The sequence below is a fragment of the Nicotiana tabacum genome, chromosome 8 (assembly GCF_000715075.1).
Source record: "Nicotiana tabacum cultivar K326 chromosome 8, ASM71507v2, whole genome shotgun sequence".
NCBI classification, from domain to species: Eukaryota; Viridiplantae; Streptophyta; class Magnoliopsida; order Solanales; family Solanaceae; genus Nicotiana; species Nicotiana tabacum.
This window is the reverse complement of record NC_134087.1, coordinates 147586722-147591810: the sequence shown is the minus strand read 5'-3', so window position 1 is coordinate 147591810 and position 5089 is coordinate 147586722.

The following is a 5089-nucleotide window of genomic DNA, read 5'->3' as shown; positions in this document are numbered from 1 at the left end:
AGAGTAAGAATAAATAGTTCGTGTGGTGCAAATCTCGGAAGGAAACCCTCAAGAAAATTTATGCCAGGGGCTTCTATCTCATGGAAGAGATAAAGCAAGGGAAGGCAGAAGAATATGATGCTAAGTTCTTTCTGTCCGATGCCGAAGATGGTGAGAAATAGGACGACAAACCATAGTCCCCGAGGGGGACGTAGATTAGGCCCTTCCTTTCTTGTTTTGTGCATAGTGCTTTCAAAGAACTTTGTAAATAAAGCTTGTATTCTCTCACATATATTTATAAAAGGAAGCCTCGCAGTTTTATTTTTCATGCATTTCCCTTTGCCTTGGTGTTTGTTAGTCGTTAGCTAGATTAATTATTCTTCGAGTTAAAAGGAATCCTCAGATTTATAGTATGGCCCTGGGGCTCATCGGGTTGGCCCGTAGGCTCTTACGTGCTTGGTCGGTATGACCTTTTAGTATAAGCGGGCATTTGAGCTTTTATGCTTTTGCTCTTAGGCATACTTAGTTAATTGTTTCGGGTTCAGTCTCCTAGTCGGGTTTTGACTCGAGCTCATTTGACCCTCAAGTTTTTTAATTTAAAGCTGGCCCTTAGGCTCTTACGCATTTGGCCGGTATGACCTTTTATATGGGCTGGCGGTAGTGGCTCTTACACATTGGGTCGGTACGACCTCTAGTATGGGTTGGCGGTAGTGGCTCTTACACATTCGGTCGGTACGACCTTTTATATGGGCTGGCGGTAGTGGCTCTTACGCATTGGGTCGGTACGACCTCTAGTATGGGTTTTATTTTTCCCTTGTTAAGGGCATTTTGAAATCGTGTGTGCTTGACTCTTCGACGGTTCAATAGGAATCTCGATTGTGAGTTGTTATATGGCGATGATTTAGCACCTCGGGAGGTTTTGCTCGGTGGCTGAATGTTTTGAAGCCTGCAGTTTGGAGCTGACATGGTCGAAGTTTTTTTGCCTATGTCAAGGGTAGCCTATTTAACCAACTCTTTTCGAAGTAATTGATGGTCTGTGATTTTATAGCGATGGTCGGGCATCCCCGAGTCGTGTTAGTTTGGATGGTATAGCCTTATGACCGTAGTCATTGTATTTGACTGGAGCCTTTCAGTTCCCGAGTGAAGTAGTTTCAGCATCTATATTGAGGGTATGCCTTTAAGATTAGGGTTATGCCTTTTGTAAGGGCTTACAAATTCTTACACGCCTTTGAGGTCTTACTGTTATGGTTACTTGGTACAAATATGGTTCTTTCCTTTCTTGAGGTCTTACAGTTTTGTTCACTTGGTACAAGTGTGGTTTATGCCTTGTTTGAGGTCTTACAGATATTGTTGTTGCCTTATATAGGTCTTACGAGACCGAGGCTGCCCACATGGGGTCTTATGGGCTCGAGATTTTGATAAGTCGATGTGGGTGGCAATTGGCAGCAATCCCCGAGTCGTTGAAAGTTTCTTGGAACGGATCCATTCATTGAAAACTTGGTATTGCCTCATCGAGGGCTTACAAGTTCTAATCTTCCGACCCGGAGGTCATACAACCCAGAGGTCGTACAGTTTCGAGTTGTTGACGCCAGTCCCTGAGTGTTTGCGACGTTTTTGGCTCTGGAGCCATTTTTTGCAAAAATACCGAGCTTATTTGAAATGCGAAATACTTTGGAAAGTATTCTTTGATTACTTGGTACATGTATACACGTTTTCATTGTTAAGGGCTCGGTTATTCTATGCGTACATGGTTCGTTCGACCGTTTGGCCTGGTATATTTGTTTCCTATCGAGACCCCGTTCAACACATCTTGGCTTCCCCGAGGTGTTGACCTTCTGGGGGGATGCCCCTCACCAGTATTCGAGGTTGATTGTAAAAGAAGCATTGAATACTTGTTGAGTCTTCATTAGGTAGCATATAGATGTTGCCTCGTTAAAAACCTTTCCAGTAAAACCCATCTTGGGATAAAAACCCGGTCGACGGAAAAGAGTGCAATGTATACTTTTGGAACCTAAGGCCTTTGAGTTGGAAAGCTCTTCGGCTGTTTAGATCAGATACTTGCATTCAAGTTTGTGTAAACTGTATCTGAAAAGGGGAGATGACTGCTGACGGCGCTTCGGGCCTCGATGTGATTCGATCGTTTGTTATGAGGACTCGGTACGGTCCTTCATTTTGCTTAGTCGGGCATAGCCGAGAATGTAGCTTTTTATCGATATCTTACTGTTTGCTTATCCTTCGGCTCCTTCGATGGTGGAGGTATTATCTCTTTTTCCGTAGGCATCTCTTTTGATGGAGGGTGGATTGTACTGCTCTCATGCAGTGTATCCATGGCCTCTATAACAAGGCGTTGTACCTCATGTCTCCTTCGATGACTTGGATTTTGGCATTTGAGTTGTGCTGGCCACATTGACTGTGTGGGTGATTTCCCCATTCATTGTTTCTCTTGCCATGTTGAACCCGTTGAGGGCTCAAGAGGTGGGCACAATTTGGTCAAGCAGTCCGAGCTGCTCTACCACCCTCGACCTGATAATACTGGCCAAGCTACCTAGATCTACAAGTACACGTATAATTTGAAATGTATTTACAAGAAAGAGATTACCAGTGCATCGTTGTGAGGCACATACAAGGTACCGATGTCCTCTTCACTGAATGTGACAGCGTCCTCAGGTATATAACCTCGAGTTCATTTTTCTCTAGGTATGGATATTTTTGTTCTTCTGATCATGGGTTCTTGTGGAGCATCGATGTCTCCTAAGATCATGTGGATGACATGTTGTGGCTCATTTGTTTCATTCTTCTTGGTCACCTCTCTTTCCTAGAACTGATTTTTGGCCCAGTCGCTAAGGAATTCTCGGAGCTGACCTTTGTTGAGTAGTCGGGCTACTTCTTCCCGGAGTTGCTGGCAATCCTTGGTCCTATGGCCGTGCGTGTTGTGAAATTCACACACTAAGTTATGGTTTCTTTGCGAAGGATCTGATTGTACAGGCCTTGGCCACCTAGTGTCTCTGATTTTACTAATGGCGGACACGATGTCAAAAACATCAATGTTGAAGTTGTATTCTGACAAGCGGAGCACCTCCGTCGGCCCTGTGTGCCTATCGAATCCAAATCTACTAACAAGTCCCCGAGGATTCTGGCCTCGATCAATCATCCAGTCATTGCGGGGTATGTTGCACTCTTCTATCTCCAGTATATGGTTGGTATCTCTCTTTATTTGGCTTTGACTCATTTGCCGGGAGCCTGCTAGGATATACCAAGCCCGAGGGGGCTCCTAGTTGGTCGTCTTCGACCCTGATCTTTGATTGATATCGGTTGTGGATATCCGACCAAGTCACGACAGGATATTCGACTAAGTTCTGCTTTAGCTGCTTCGAAGCTGCTGAGCTTCGCTCATTCAAACCTTGAGTGAAGGCCCGCACCGCCCAGTCGTCAGAGACCGGTGGTAGTTCCATTCGTTCCAATTGAAAGAGAGACACGAACTCTCGCACCATCTCGTTCTCTCTTTTCTTGATTTTGAAGATGTCGGATTTCCTTGTAGCTACTTTGATGGAACCAGCATGTACCTTCATACAAAAATCTGCCGGCATGGCAAATGAATCTCTTGAGTTTGGAGCTAGGTTGTGATACCATATCATTACCCCTTTTGAAAGCATTTCTCTGAACTTTTTTTGTAGGATGGACTCGATCTCTTAGTCCTTTAGGTCGTTACCCTTCACTGCACAACTATAAGTAGTGGCGTGTTCGTTAGGGTCCGAGGTTCCGTTGTACTTCGGAAGGTCGGGCATTCTGAACTTTTTTGGGATGGGTTTTGGGGAAGCTTCTTGTGGGAATGGCTTTTGTACAAACTTCTTTCGAATCTACACGTTTCAGAATCGGGGGTGCGCCTGAAATTTGATCAACCCTAGAATTGTAGGTCTCTACCTTCTTGTCTGTCACGCCCCAACCTCGGGCGGCACGATCGGTACTCAATCGAGAAAACCCAACTGAGCAAGCCTTATCAAACACTTCCTACCCAATTCGATATGAATAAGGAAACCATGCTTTCATTCATTTATTTAGACGAGGGAAGACAGTGCATTCTACATCGTTAGTTCAATTTAAATCACAACATTAGACCATCGATAAGTTCTAAGATTTCATGCAAGTACACTTCTAGAAAAGCGAGAATTAGAATTACATCATAGTTCATAAACCCATCCAATGCCCGTACATAACCCACACATATGTCTACGGAGCCTCTAAGGATGAAAAGACAAGTTATGACAATGCCGGCAACAAGGCCCCGGCTATACCTTAAAAGTAGAAGTCTACAACAAAAGATGTGCAATATAACCCCTTGAAGGAGAAAGGGGCTCACCAAGACTTCAAGAAGAAGGTACTCCGCTACGCGCGACCCGCACTATCTGCAATGGAGCCGCCTACATTCATTTAAAAATGTAGCGCCCCCGGCAAAAGGGACGTTAGTACCATGGAATAGTTCTAGTATGTATAACTAAACACCATCTAGTTAGAAAGAACTTTCATACAAGAATAAGAAATCGAAAGAATAATTGAATCTTTAAACGATCACCACATTATCAAATAAAGAATCATACAACTTCCACATCATTTTTCCATAGCTTTTTAGTTTGGGGCATTCCATACTATTCATCATATGTTTCCAATACCACCACTATCTTGAGCGGAGTCCGATCTCGACCCGATCGGCTAGGTCGCCTCATTTGAGACATATGCTTCAATCACAATCTCATTTTCCTTCTTTTCCGGAATTTATTCACAATACCACCGCTATCTTGAGCGGAATCCGATCTCGGCCCGATCGGCTAGGCCGCCTTACCAAGGGGTTGTTCTCTTCTCGTTAATCAATTCATTTCACATATATCATTTCATAGGCACATGGGGCCACAACTTATCATATCATTCTTGGCACTAGGATGTATTTAACATCGTTCCCAATTTCAATATTAGCTTTTCCATTTAGGACAGTAGGTGCACACAAGAACAATTTAAATTGTAAGCATAGATAAGACTTCACGTAGATGGTACGACAATGCAACTTCGATCTAAATTTGAGGTCTAAGCATTTCACTACAGAATTCATATCTTTTTC